Below are 16,208 nucleotides of genomic sequence, written 5' to 3'. Positions count from 1 at the left end.
TGGTGTTTACCACCTTTTTTTTTTTTTTTCCTTCAGAAACGCTCATGTTCAAACAGTACTTTACTGAGCCGGTTTGAAAGGCAGATGCCAGATAAAAAAGAAAGTCATGTTTAGTCTCCCAGGTGGTCACTACCATTATATAGAAATATTTAAATTAAATAGCTTGGCAAATGTAGGAAGCACCTACCTATTTTACTCAGCCAGTGAAAAACCTGCAGCAGTAGTAGTACCCAGTATTCCTGTCATGTCACATCTCAAGTAAAAAGAATGAAAAATGACAAGAGTAGGCTAATGTGATCTCCCAGGCTGCTCTTCCTATTTCTTCTGATTTTTCCTTTGAATGGGATATCTGTTGGAGATTTTAATGTTCCTTCACTTTCTTTGAAACAAGAGTGAATTCAGCCCAACAATAAAACAAACACAGAAAAGAAAAGGTCGAATTACAAGGCACATAGATTTAATTTAGATTTTAATTTAGATAAGATACTGATTATTTTCTCAGACACAGGACTTCATGATCCTCAATCTGAAGCAAAATGCATGAACAATTATAGACGTTCTAAACAAACAAATTCCACAGATTTCCAGAGAGGGCTTACAAAGCTTCTTGGTGTTGTTATTCTCTCTTTCATGGCAATGTTGTTAAAAACAATCCTGCTGACAAGGAAATGTGCTATGAATGAACAGAAAGATCTCTGCTTTGTCAAACATAATAGGTGCCCTCCAGGCTCTCCTTATTATAGAGGGAACCTCATAGTTTCTCAGTAATAATGACAATGAAAATATAGAATACTCACCATGTGAAAATATGAGATACTCCCCATATCTTGCACTTCCTAAATAGTTTATGAGACTTTTTGTTTGGAGCATGCTGCCAGTCAGTTAAACTCTGAGGACAGTTTACAGACTCTAGTCATTAATTCTCACAGTTACCAAAATCCCAATTTACCTGCTTTCTTGTGAGGTAGAAAATGGCTCTATTTTTGTAGGCAAGCAAAGGGATGCTGACGGTAAAGACTTTCACAGCTCCCTGAGCTAGTCCCCAAAACACAGCCAGTGGATAAGGTGAATGGAAGAGGTCTCCTCCACCCCAAATGTTCTTTTTGCACAGAGCTATTCATTTGAGAGGTCACAGAAATACAGTGACTACAGCAGCACAGAAATAGGTATGCTACATCTCTTCCCTCAAATTTGATAAGAAATGTAAAAAGGCACATTAATGCATAAAGCTCAAGCACCAACTTTCACATCTTTTCCCAATCCCACCTGCCCCAAACCCTGGAAAGGGCCTTTTCACTCCCAGAAGCCTGGTTATTATTTCAGTAACATTCAGCAGCCATGTCTTGGTTACTCAATATCTTAACAGTGTCTCATTAATCTCTCTTATATTCTCCAAGTCCTAAAGGGCTAACTGAAAATCTTCCTCCACCTATCCTGGAGTCCCACAGTCCTTTTAAATTACTCCATCTGCTGAAAAGATTCAAAGAAACTGTGATGAGTATAACTGCAAACAAGTACACACTATTCTTAAGAATAGTGCATCAAAGAAATACCATCGAATAGCACATTCCAGAAACAGAAATCGCCATTACCTCTTGGACTCCATTGTAAACAATGCACTGAAGAAACAGAAGAGAATGAGAAGACAGACAGCAGAGTCCTCACCCATAGCTCTTACTACCTAAGGAGTCCATAAAAATTGTATTACACTGCATCAGGGCTGAACGTGTCCTTTATACTTCCAGAGAGGCTTTGCTGCCTTTGAAGCTGAAGCTCTGCCTCAGATAAAACAATGAATCCACTTCTAACAGCTGAGCAAGGTAAATAATTTTATAAATTGCTTACAGAGATTTCAAGAACACTCTTTGGTTGTCTGGAAATGATTTTTTTCCAGGTTAAGTCAACATATACTGGATTGATTCTATAGTTTGTGAGTATGTCTGCATATAAGATATTTCCGTGTCAACAGTAGCATCATACCAATCTTAGGTGAATAAATATTGTCACAGAATGACTGATACATAATATATTTTGAAGACCTGGTCTTAGTTTCTTCATCAGTTACACTGTCATCATTTAAAGAGCTAAATCACATCACAGAAAGTTTATAGCATTATATGTAAATGTATTCTTACAATCTCAGCCTCATTATATAGTACTCTACTTCTGACCTGTCCCACGAAACTGACTGGAAAACAGGAGATGGAAAAAAACAGTGCACACTGGATGCTGATCTTGATTTCTGTATAGGCACAAACATTTGTGACAAAATTCAAAATAGAGCAAAAGGAATTTGCATTTCTGATATGGAATAACTTAACCGAATATTCTGTTGTGTTGATGCTGCCGGTGCAATCACAAGAGCATGAAGGTATTAGCATAGTTGTAATAAGAGGTAACATCTTTCATAGAAACAATCAGTACAAGAAAAAAAAAAGATGGAATTTTAGCAGATATCTTTCTTAAATCTGAAGTAGAAACCGTAAAACAAATAAAAGGCTGAGAATAAAACTAAGTTAATTATTTAAAACAATTAAGTAAATCAAAGTATACTGCAGTATCCTGACATCTCAGACACTTAGTTATTATTTTATCAAGCATGATACAAATGCTCTAGCTCAGATATTTCGAATTAACATATGAACCCATTTATATTTACTAATCTTAATTGCTTCTACATTATTTTTTTAATATCATTTTAAAATTCATTAAAAAAATAAAATTCATTTTAAAATGTTTATGACATTCACTATAGAAAAATAACAAAACTTTAAACATTGTATTTTTAAAATGTGAGTGATAATAATCATTAAAGTTTTATAAGATTGTACAGGTACAACAAACATAGAGCCATTTAGCTGCACAGCATTGTAGTACTCATAATTTTTGGAAAGCCAACACAGGAAGATGCAGAAAAGGTTTATGATTTTTCCAAACATGAAGAAAGACATTGAAAAAAATATATTTTTATATTGAACTCTGTAAAATGTAAAAAAGAAAGAGGGAGTCATCTGAAATGACAGATGTTTATGCAGTATCTGAGGCACTTTCTGTTTAGCTACTGATAGAAGACATTTCAAGTTAAGGATTTCCCTCCATTCTTTCAGGAAACACCTTAACTTTCGCATTTACATAAACATGAACTTTTCTGTGTGTTAATCAAAGTGTGCAGTTTCACCATTGTGAACAATAGCTTAATGGGGTGGTGGGAAGCAGGGAAAGTGCAGGGGTCTCTATCTCTCCATTAGCTTGTCCTAAACGTAGAGAAAGTACCACAAAGAATGCCAAAACTTAAGTGGTTTTAAAGTTAATCCTTGGCAACATTTCTGAATCACTGTATTTAAGAAAAATGAATTACTGCATTTCTCCATGAAAGAACTGATCAAGACTGTTTTTCCCCCAGAAATAGGCATAAAATTCACACACACACTCACAAACCCAAACCCAACCAAAACAAAAACAAAAACCCAGCCTTAAGAATGCTTAAAATTAATTTGGGCTTCATTTAGTAACTTACATTATTTGCAAAACAAACACAAATGTACACATAAAAAATGTGTGGCAGTTATAATGTAATGAAAGTGTGATACTTAAGGAGATATATATATTGAAATATTATATGAGTATATTTTGAAAAACATGCATATACTGAAATACTGCTATAGTAGACAAGGTAGATAACAGCATGAGAGGAATGTTTCTGCTCCCTTATTTTGCCTTTCATGGTAGTGTATATCTCACAGTTGTCTGCTTTTTGGATTGACAGCTACAGAAGATGATCTGTAAGTATACTTGGCATGAGTTCTTAAAGTCCTGAAGACATTAACCTAAATATGAAATATTAAGCAGATCACAATTTAATCCTTTCCAATTAAAGGTGTAAGTCTCACCTGGATATTTTCTTTCCTGGAATGATCATCATTTCATAAATTGAATCCATACAAAAGCAATAGCGATACAAAAGCAATAGCGATCTAAAAGCTTGCTGCAGTGTTCCCATTTGGGGCAAAGGCATACTGTTCACCTCAAGGTGAATGTTGTGTTTTGAGCACTTTAAGTTCCTGTTGAAGACAGAGAGAATTGAAGTACTTCATGGAATTAAGGATCAAGTACCGCATCACAGTTCTCAGTGGACCTGAGATGTAAAATTGAGATCCTGACTGTTTGTGCCTGGATTTGAACACCTCCCCCTCTTTTTTTTCCTTCCTGGATTACAGTATCTGACTTTTATGCTTCACATTCTGGCTATCACAGAGAGAGCAGGAAACATCACATTTGTGTCAAGTCAGAAACTGTCCCAAAGATGGGCAGCTGCACAGAGTTGGTATTCCAGTTTGAGGCCATCTCCTATTTCAGATGATTGAGGACTCTAAAACAGTTCCTGCTGAGGGGAGTTTAAAAAAATAAAAATTAGAAAAAAAAAAAGGCAAGAAAGAGACATACAAAACAGCTAACCTGCAAGATTCATACTCGAGTTGTATAGAAATGAATCAATGGTGGGGCTTGCAGTACCATACTGAAAAAAAAACTATTTCAACTGCACATACAGTATCTTGTCTCCGTCTTCCAGAGGCGACATCTAAGCCAAAAAAAACCTGCAGCCATCTGTAAAGAGAGCAGGAACAAGTATTAGCACAAGTTTCAATCCCAGCTACAGCTACAACACTATAATAATATTTCCCTGAGAGCCAGGTTTGACGCCATATTTCCACGGGGTCCTTGGTTCTCCACCATACCATAGAAATTCACAGAGTCCCAGCTCCATAAATTGAATTTTAAAAAGAAATAAAGAAAATAAATCACAATAAGTTTCTAATTCTCAAAGAGAGTCTGGGATTCTTGATGGGAATTGGCCAAACAGCTTGTACCATGTTAAAAGAAGAAGACCAAGTTTGCCTTACTCTGCCAATGGTGCCATTCAGTAAATTGACATGCAAAGAAGAATTTCAGCATAAAAATCCAACTCTTACACAGATGATTATTTCAGATAAAGTGTAACTCTGAGAGAAACATATTCAAGTAAATACCTCCTCATTCTTCTGGAAATTCAATGTAGGCATCCAGCCAATGTGCTGGGATTTACCCATCTCACTCCTGGACTCTGTAGATTTTCACTCATTCCAGGGAAGTGTGGGTATGCAGCTGAGTTTGTGAATACTACTCCTGAAATTGAACACTAGTCACAATAATGCTGCCCACGGTTCACCCACGTCCTTTTGTGGATAAAAACAGTTTGCAGAAATGTAGTTGTTTGTCTCAGGTAAAATATTGCCACAGTCTATAGAGAAAACATTTTCATAAGAAAAACTCAGAGGAAATGAGGATGTCAAGAACAAAATTATCTGGAGATGCTTTTGGATCCCTTCTCTGAGGCCTTCCTTAGTCCTAGGTGTTTCTCCTTTTTTGATAAAATAATGTTAGCATATACAGAGAAAAAAAAGTCTGCCTTTTCCCCCCATTTTTATCTTCTGGAAATACTGCTTTGAGTTTACGAATCCCTGTTCTTCTTTCTAGTCTAAAGATTTAATCAAATATATGTTCAGAAAAGGCGACTGAAGGAACAAAAATGAAAGATCAGCAGTCCTATTCACTGTTCATTTTACACCATTCTCAGCTGAAGAAAGTTATTATCACCCTGGTAATATGTGAGATTAGTGTTAGGAAACATTTTAGGGTTGTAACCTCAATTCAGCCAGATTGAAGTTTTTAAAGTAAAGAGTATATTTTCAAAGAATTTGCGGGAAGCAAGTTCACTCCAGAAAATGAAAATGAATTTTCACACTTCCATTAAGTTAGAGATAATATACATCACATTCCTATTAGAATTTAACTTTCTTTTGTAAGTAAGTAAATATCTTCTACCTATGGGATTATAAGAAGCAATGTTTGCTCATAAAGGGTAGGTGTTTACCTTATCCTACTTAAGAAGTGAAGTAGAAAAAAATTGCCCTAAAGATGTGTCTGAAGCTCCTCGTGATGTCTAGCCTGGGGTTTTGCAATCTGTTCTCCTGTTTAATATTTCAGTAAATATCACTTTGTTTCACCTAAAGCAAGACAAATTTCAGTCTCCACTGCAATTGATGGTTGCCAGGGGGCGCGTACACAGCATCAGGTGTGAGAGAGTGCTAAATCATGAGCCTATGGAATTAATGGCAACATCTAACTTCTTAGCAGATGGAAAATGCTGCAATAAGGCTCTGTACACTGCCTGTTCTCTTAAAGGTTCAGTCTGTTAATGGGACGATATGCTACTGAAATACTTTCAGATCAAGTATGTACCACCACAACCACGTCATCTTCACCATTAGTCTCCTTTTCATGCCTAATATTTCTTAATGCATTTTTAGAGCAAACAGACCCCTTCTGACCATCTACACATTTATGAGACAAAACACTAGAAAATACTGTCATAAATATTACCCTAAATTAACATCACCGGAAGCTATGACAAACTGCAAGAGCTGTATTGATTTCAATGCTAATCTACACAAGTACCAGGTCTAGCATATTGACTTCCATGATGACCAAGTATTTCTAATTTCACCCAGAAAGACTCTAATTTCTACGATCTGCTCTGTTGGAACTGATATTCTTAATTCTGATTAATGTCCTGTGATATTTTTAGTTCCTGACTCACTTCAATATTTCCTACCATATGGGTGCAAATTATAATTTAAGACTGATTTCTAGGAATATTTGTATATGTATCTTTGATGCATATTTTAAAAAACCTGTTCCACCAGTGAAATTTTATCAATGTATGTTCTTGAAAACTATACACTATAATTGAGAAAAACTCTCAAGTACAAGACAAAACACTAATTTTTATTTCAAGTGGGACAATTTTCTCTGAATCTCTGCAAAACTCAAAGATCAATTATGGCATTGTCTTATATTATATTACTATCCGCTTTTGTATCTGCTCTGTAGCCTTCTCACCATACCAGCCACATTACCAGGCTGAATCGCACCATCTACTTAGGTCTTTAAGGGCTATTGAAAATATTTAAGCTAAATTTCCATGGACTTCCAGAATTCCTCAGGCAACTGGGTAATGATGGCCAATGCTTTACATATCAAAGCAGTAAAAAGAGTGTGAGAAGGCATGTTCATTCACAGGGACAACGTGAGTGAGCTGCTGAGGAACTTCATGGACTGGACAAGAGAGAGTGGAGCTATTTATTCCTGTGTCAGGCTTCATCGTACTGCAAATGTTTAAGTTTACCCTGGGATGAATAAATTATCCAACTCACAGTATATTACAATTGAAAGGGGAGTACCTAATTGCTGGAAAGCAGATGGCCTTACCCTTTTGAGTATGCCTGACAAGAACAGAAAAAATTACTGGCCTGCAGCCATATTCCCATAGGCTGTGATCTTGTCAGATTCCATCAGCCAGGGAAAACTGGATATGATGACTGGTCAGTAATAGAATTTTTCAAGGCCAAAGTGTTGGTTTTTGTTGTTGGTTTGTTTGTTTGTTTTAAAATCAGTCTAACCACATCTGCACACCTTGAAAGGAAAAAGAAAATTCTCACCGTCATTGTTTTTGTACTGGTTTACTGCATTACTTATGGTACTAGCTTATCCACATCTGTGTTAATTGTCACAAATAATTCAAACTTTCTTGTTTCATTTTTGTTGAAAATACTTTAATTGCATTATTTTATTGATAAATAATTAATTGGCAATATAAGAAACTAAGAGAGTCTGAAATGAGAAAATGGGTTATCCTGACTTTATGAAAGATAAAGCATCAAAATATGCAAAGTATTCTAGTATGTTTCAGAGCGTCATACTGATATATTAACTACTATGAAAACCAACATCTCCAAACAAATAGCTTTAGAATACATTGTTCTCTTTATAGTTATGTTAAATTTTTACAATGACATTGTACGGTATATCAAATGGTCGAGTATTACAGAGGTGAATGATGGCAAATCAAATAATTGAATTTGTAATGTGGAACATAAATGGCTTAGAGTTATAACTACAAAAAAAAACTGTTGAAACAGAAAAAGCTGACATCATCTTTTTACAAGAAATTCACTTAAGAGAACAAGATGCTATCAGCATAGGAACACCTTGGATAGGAAGCAGTCAGCAAAATAGCTTTACACAAAACAAGAGAGTTCTTTCAACAGACTTGGTAATTTATATCTAAAAAAATGATTTTCTGACTGTTAAATATACATGGAAAGAGCAGTCCAGTTTTAGTTAACATGTATAGACCTAATTCAAATAAAGCATCTTTCACAGTACAGGTTACTATCTAATATTATGACAAGTGTTCCAGTGGAATACACAGTTTATGGCTGACCTTCCTGGTCTGTCTACATACAACTCTGAACATAGCATGGAAGAATGGAAGAGTCCAAAACACAAGGAGGGACAGAGGGAGAGGGAGAGGATGAGTTTCTGGCAGAGTTCTCATCTCCAGGGAAAGAGGCAAGCGTATTTCTGACATGCAGTCAATGTTTTATTTTGTTGGAATTAAACTTTGGAGAGGTAGGTATTAATTCCTATGTTTAAGACAGAGCAAGCTCATGAAATCTATGACTAGGAGCTTTCTCTCTCCTTCCTTTGCCCTTCCATGCATACCTCCAACTAGTCCCTGTATTTAGTGAAAATGTCCCTTTCCTCCATACAGTACAGGTGATGTCGACATAGCTGAATGCTCCATTATTCAGTACTTGCTGTCTTTCTTTCACAGGTAACTCAGAGATGCTATGACTTTGGCATATTTGTGCAGCATTAGTGGTCTACAGTCTCCTTCTGGGGCCTAATATATGATTAAAGGTATGGGAGTAGGGGAGACAGAAATCCTTGCCAGTGTTCTTCAAGAGAAGGAGTTGTCAATGCTCCCAACTCCTTGAAATTAATCTGACAGGAAGAACTGGAAATCGCCCAGACAGAGATATCCTTGTGCAGTCTCAGGAAACACAGGAGTACACTGTAGCCTTTGCTGTCAAACACAACTTATTTAAACAGGACCACTCGTGTGAAGCAACACTCCTTCAGACTAATAATCTTGCTGAAGTCAAATATCCCCCTCCTGGGAAAAAGTATTCTACAACATTAATTGCAGCACCAAAATTAATTCCAAAATCATTCTAGAAGGTTATCTCTAGCATAATCTTTGTGCTATTCCAGCCCTGATTAAGATGTCTTCAGAGAGATGTTCAGAGATTCCCCCAAGTCAATGGGCTGAGGGGGCAGCTCTGTGGGAGTCAAAACCAACTCCAGCACCAAAATCATCCCCTCATTGCAGTGAGCTCTTTCCTCTGTATCTAACATATCTCCTGTCCTGTGCTAGATTTGGTGCCCTTCTTTGGCAGAAAGCTGCCCCAATGCGGCAAGTGACATTTTTGTGCTGGTTTAGTATTCTGAAACAGGACATCCCTGGCCAGCACTAGCTGCAGAGAATATACAAGACAAGGAGCACAAACCTGAGGCCAAGGGCAAGAAGGATCGTGGGGTCAGTCAGAAGCTAGAGAAGCTTAGGCTCTAACTGCAGTTGTGCAGCCGAAGACACAGATTCCGAGGATGTGCCAGAAAATTGCAGACAGAAAAAGGAGAGATGGGGAGTTAGAAGGATTTTTCTGCTCTGGCACCTGCTTGTCCATTGAACACTGTATTTTTCCCCTCTATATTATTTTCCTGAAATTTAATCATATACTACACAAGGAAATTATGTAGAAAATCTGCAAGGTGAATAATGTGCTATACTATGGTGAGCATTATACCATGAAATTTTTGGGAGCTAAAGCCCAACAGATATGCATAAATTTCCATTTAACAATTTTAAAATGTCCTTGGTCATCAGTCCAATAAAATTAATGTTTTTATATGTTCCTTCTTGCTACATTTAATAGATTTTTCCCCTTCCCTTTTAAAATATATAAGTACACACAGAGAATAAAAATAATTATACATTTCTAGATTAAGCTGTCCTTTTCTTATTCTCTGCATTAGAAGTCAACTTAGCTAAATAACTTTGCACAGACACTGCTAGGTCCTGGCATTAGCTGATAGTTTTTGCTAAATAACATTAGATTGTGGTATGCTGTCCCAATAATATGTCAGGAGTGATGACATTAATGGGCCACAATGCCCTTCAAATTCATTTTATAAATATTTTTAATAGCAGTGAGGCAATTCTGCTGAGCACCGGCTAATAAAATATTTCATTATTTCAGGATATAACTGGTATCTTATTAGCTGGCCGAGTAAGCAACTTCAGTTTTAAAAAATGTTTATCAGTAGCACTTTCAGCTGGTATTATCTTTTTCATGCCCAGGCTACATAGTGACTGCACTTTAAAGTGTAAAGGACCTGCCACAGGCTCTTTAAGAACTGTATCTGCAATTCCAGCAAGTGCTACACCCACATTTTAAGCATCCTTAGGGGGCTGAGTCAGCAGCTCAGAAAGTAGAAAATCCATCTTCCTTGCTTTCATGAACATATTTTTGTGGGCCCCTTTTACCCTCACCTTGCATACTGGGAGTGGTGCCAGGTGCCCCTCTGAACAGTTGATTTAGCTGATCTATGTTCTTCTACAAGCAGTGATCCCTTGCCAGCCAAAATACCAACACCAAGACGGTAGTCACATCCTTGAGAAACAGTGATGAAATCTGAGGCAGAAAAGGACTTGAAGAGATTTTTTTGTTTAGTTTTAAGCAAGGTACTTTTCATGTATTACAGTTCACTGTGAAAAGAAAACAAAATAGAATTAAGAAGATTCCAGCTACTAAAAATGAAGATAGGGTGGTGAGACACTGGAACAGGCTGCCCAGAAAAGCTGTGGATGCCCCATCCCCGAAGGTGTTCAAGACAAGGTTGGATGTGCACCTGGACAACCTGATCTAGTAGTGGGTAGCATCCCTGTCCATGACAGGGAGTCCTAATTAGATGATCTTAAAGGTCCCTTCCAACCCAAGCCATTCTATGATTCTATGAAGATGGCAATTTGATATGACACACATTTCTATTTCTACCCTTTGAGACAAATATCTGACTTCCTCCAAAGTTCACATTGAACAACCATTTACACTGTTTACATACAAGCATGCAATCATTCCAAACTCTAAAGAAGGAAACTCAAGACATAGATTTATCTCCTTGATAAATACTGTGCAGAGAAGATATATCACAGCCTTGCCCACAAGGAGATGTCACTGCACTCAAACACATCTAGCAATATGAATATAAACATGCAGGTTATCAGTCTGGCATACTATAGCCTGAAATCAGGTTTGTGGTTTAACTAATCATGGGTACTGACAGAGGCTCCTAATGAGCTGTTTATATTGAGCACAAACACATTATACTGGAGGAAAATTGCAGTTTGTAAATACCAGCTGAGGTTCAGACAAATAACTAACATTTCAGAAAATCAAGTTTTACTTTGAGTACTGATTAGTTATGTTTACTAACATCGTGGCTGAAAATCATCATAACATTTCAATCATCCACATTCATATAACAGCTATTGCAGATTAAAAAATTCTTTTTTGAGTTCTAAAAATTGGAAGAGGGTAAATTTTATAAAAATGTATTTATAAATACTCAGTTAAATAAAAGCAATACATCCACTTCAGTAGAATTTCTAAAGTGTTTTATTTATTTCCTACAAATAATCAGGTTAGCAAAATTTGTTTTGTGATAAGCTTGACAGAAAAAAAAAGTCACATCATATGAATACTCATATAACAAATCCTAGCTATAAAAGTAATCAATTTTTAAAGTCCTTTGTGGATTTAAGAGTCTTCCTTCTTGGGAAAGGAAATAGTTCCATGGCTGTTTTCATGGGGGGAAAATGTGAGGAACTGGTCCTGAGAAGATAATAATTGAAATATGTTCTTAAACTTTAACTGATTTTTTTTTTTTAATTACAAAGTAGAATTCTTAAAAAAAAAAAAAAAAACTTTTGTGCAGGTTAGCTGAATGTTATATTGCCTTTACCAAAAGGTTCTTTAAATTTGCTGCCTATTCAGGGAGGGATCTCATCAATGTCTATAAATACCCAAAGGGAAGGAATAAACATGACTGAGCCAGGTTCTTTTCAGTGGTGATCACTGAGAAGACAAGAGGAAATAGGCACAAACTGGAACACAGGAGTTTCTTCCTGAACACCAGGAAGCACTTCACTGTGCAGGTGACAGAGCACTGGAACCAGTTACCTACAGAGGCTGTGAAGTCTCCCTCCCTGAGATCTTCAAAAGGTGTCTGGACATGGTCCTGGGCAACCTTCTCTGGGTAGGGGGGTTGGACCTCCAGAAGTCCTTTCCAGCCTCAAACATTGCATGATTCATTGTGAATTATTGTAAAAAACTGTGTTGCTTAAAAACACACATGGAGTTAGGGAAAGAGAAAGCTAGGTCTGCTCTTCATCTAAGTGTGCAGTATGAAGTGAACTTTCAAGGGGCTACTCATTCCATCTGAGAGTTTAAATCACTACACGTACCTGTATGCCAAAACCATGCAAGTGTACTGGCATTTGCCTAGTGCCTATGCAGTGGGGAGCTAGATCTGTGCCAGGTGGGCAGCTAGCACCGGTCTGCTCTTGGTTAAGTCCTTTCTGAATTAGGAACTCAAAAGGCCATTTGACTCATGTGAATCACACTTGTCTCTCTAGTACACTCTTGATTCAACATCGCTTTCCATATTTATGTATCACTGTGCCAATAGGAGATTCATACTTAAATAGTAAAATAAATCTACATCTAATAGCCTTGAAATTACAGAAGGGAGAAATGTTTTCTAATACTGAAATATTATCTTTGCAGCTTTCTAGGCATCTGTAGACTCCATTCACTCATAAAATTCAGTACCTTCTAGAATGAGATGAACAGCTGGTCCACACATACAATCCTTTTAGAAAAAGGGTCTAAAAATAACATACTCATGGCTACTGAGATAAGTTTAAATAGAAGACTGTAAACGTAACTGAATTTGTCCAGGACACAGAGACATATACACCCAAGACTTCAATCCAGCAAATCAAGACAATCAACAGTCCACTATAAACAATGGATGCTTTGTAGAAGAGATTTCAGCATCAAGCAGAAGAATGGGAACATATTATTGCCCCAAATGTTTTAACGAACTATTTCTATGGAACAAACTAGTATTTTAAATTTGAACCTAGAAGTGAATTATCAAGGCTGATTTCTGCTTCTTCAAAGACAGAAGCATGTGAAGACATATTTCTGCCGGCAAAGTCTTAGTAACAAATAAGAGAGAGATCTCCACTGTAAGGTTCTATAGTGAGCCATGAAAATGAAAAGTTCAGTGAATTATACCCAGGTCAAGCCCATGCATTACCTTCTGAGGACAAAGCATGATGCTGAAATGCTGTGCATCAGCTGATCATTCAGAGTAAAGAATTTAATAGATGCACTTTGATCTAGTGCCACACTTTTCAAAAGCAGATTATCAACACTGTCTCACCACAATTTCATCAGTGCTATTCATGTCATTTAGTAAGCCTAAAAATAACATAGAACTTAGAATGATACAGCATTTCTAAGCATGCATTAATAACAGAAACTTAACAAACACACTTAATAAAAGAAATAAAGCATTTGACGAAAATAATTTTAATTCAGTAGTTGAAATATAATTTTAGACCAACACGCTGACAGATGTCCAAAATGTGTTACCTAAATCCACATTTAGATGGTCCTAAACTAGCAGTCTTTGTTTTTACCCCATGCTTAAACCCATTGGGCACTTAAGGCACCCATCACCTCAAAAAATCTTGTCGCATATTTGTGCTCACTTTCCATGAGTATCTTTAGGGGAAAAAAAAAAAAAAAAAAAAAACAGCTTTGAAAACTATAAAATGGAGGACAAATAAACAAGAAATATTACATCATTATACACATCATTCACTGAATATGTTAATATGTGCATATTTTCATATTCCTTGTTCCTGCATAAATTAAGAGTCCCAAATCTCTAAAGTGAATTTATTAACTTGAAACACAAAGAATTAAAGAATTAAACAGGGTGGTTTTAAAGATAAAATGATAAAAAATGGAAAAGAGTAAAGTCCTGATAACTCTGTTTCACTGACTTAATGGAGAATAATTTAAATCAAGTAACAAGGTGCAGACGAAACTTCTTTACAGTAACTTAGGGTACCAAATTATAATAAAAAGTAGCTTTATATATATATGTATATATATAAAACCACTTAGATATTATAATATGAAAACACCACATCCACTTATTTAAACATACCTTACAATTGTGATAAAGACCAGCTTACCTTTTTGGAATGAAGTAATCTCCCTCTTCTCTCAGTAAAGTCAGCAACAAGGATTACCTCTGCCTTCAATGAAAGCAAGTCTTGTATATGTAAAGAAACCCTTGCTACACAGAGTTTTATAGTTATCAAGCCAGGCTAGGGCTCAGCAGACATTGTAGTAATACAAAGATGGGGAGAGTCACCAGGCTACCAACAGGGTAGTAAGTGGGTCCCCGGGGCAGCTGACTCCCCACTTCAGGGGTCCAAGCCATAAGAGCAAGAGAAGTTCAACTACCAGTGAGGAGACCACAAGAGAGTGAGGACAGTTGGTGCTTATTGTTGGTAATCAGCTCCAGCAAGCTATACTGAATCACTGCCAGCCTGGTCATGTTAAGGGGATGTTTTATAAGTCAACGGGAATGTCTGCAAGGAAACAACTTTTTAGATTTGCCCTGAAGTGTTTTTGTTTGTTTGTTTTTGTTTTGTTTTGTTTTCTCTTTTGAAAAAAAAATAATATTATTTTAAGATGATGCAAATAAAGACTTAATGGGATTTAGTTTCAAAAAGCACTTAATTGCCATTGAAGTCAGTGGTAGTGCACTTTATCTTGGCATTTTGTTTGAATTCCAGGTGCCAAACTGCCTTTAAAAGTCTGGTCTTAAACGACTAAGTACAATGTCATGTTGCTTAAAATAAATGTCATTCTGGTTATTTGAAAACTACTCTTACTAGGACTCATTGCATGGACCATACTTTCTTTTCCTTGAGGAGCTCAAACCATCTGGAATGCCAAAAGCCTCCTCAGCTCAGTGCACCTTAAATCCACATTGAAACTCTCCGTACAACCCTAGGCTGTGACTACAACAAGCAAGCAAGAGGAAGTAATAATGGCTTTTCTTTTTGGGAAGAAAGACAAACAAGAGAAACTCTCAAGGTGTGCATTTGTATCCTCATAGTAGATACACTGCCTCAGGAGAAGACCATCACTCTGGAGACAGAAACAATCAATCTTCATCTTATTTGGAGCAAGTTACTTAATGTTCTGTCAGAAGGGGCATACAGGTATCAAGAAGATGGGAATAAGACAGGCCACAGAGCCATCTGCTGTCTCTCCTCCTTCATATGGCAGACTCATGGAACCTAATTTCTCTCATCATCTCTATCAGATCATTCTGCATTCTTGACCTCTCTGACCTCTTAGTCCCTGAAAAAAAAAAAAAAGTTAAAAGTTATAGTCTTTTATAATCAAGTATCATTTCTTTTGTAAGTTTATTATTTTTAATGAACCAGCTGTAACATTTCATAACATCTAGAAAAGCTGTTTGATTCAGACTCTCTTACCAAACCATGCTTTAAGTTATTTGGAACAAAGGTCTTGTTTCAAGGTCATTTTACTTTCAATTAAGTAAAACCATAGATAGAGAGTTAGAGGTAAGTCACATTCCAATTCAGCCAGCAAAGAATTGCAACAAATAAAATTCCCTAACCCAAACTTCTTACGAAAACTACATAACCCCTTTACTAGGATATAGCCTGAGGTATAAGACTATAGCTTTGGCTTTCATTTCATATACACTGAAACAGAATGTGGCTAAATACATGGAGCCTCGGGTATTTGTTCTTAGATTACTTTATGATAAGCTCGGTATTTTTGATGCAAATGAGTTTGCACCAACATTTACCCTTTCCAGCCTTAAATGAAACAGCAGGACTCATGAGGACAGAAACAAAAACTTTGCAAATGTTAAAGGAATAAAGCATCTGGCAGAGTCTTTTAACGTGCTGGAGAAGAACATATCCCACTGGACATCACCATTTTGTTGTTGGAAAAAGATTTTATTATTATTATTATTTCTTCTTCTAAAGCATCTCATAGACTGTAGACACACACTGTTTTAGTAGGGAAGAACTATGTCCTATTCTAATATACAGTTAAATATCATAATTTTAA

At 36.5% G+C, this 16,208-nt stretch overlaps 1 long non-coding RNA gene across 1 annotated transcript; it reads right to left on the bottom strand.

Annotated features, from left to right (window-relative positions):
- Positions 1-3,899: 3,899 nt before the first annotated feature.
- LOC121070047 lies at positions 3,900-5,400 on the bottom strand. The gene is made up of 3 exons (XR_005819857.1): positions 5,028-5,400; positions 4,456-4,605; positions 3,900-4,061 (listed from the first exon to the last, which is right to left on the bottom strand). It is a non-coding gene; the product is annotated as an uncharacterized LOC121070047 (long non-coding RNA).
- Between the last annotated feature and the right edge of the window lie 10,808 nt (positions 5,401-16,208).

The sequence above is a fragment of the Cygnus olor genome, chromosome 4 (genome assembly GCF_009769625.2).
Source record: "Cygnus olor isolate bCygOlo1 chromosome 4, bCygOlo1.pri.v2, whole genome shotgun sequence".
Taxonomy (NCBI): Eukaryota; Metazoa; Chordata; class Aves; order Anseriformes; family Anatidae; genus Cygnus; species Cygnus olor.
Note: the sequence above shows the minus strand (reverse complement) of the source record. Positions and strands in the feature narration are given on the sequence as shown.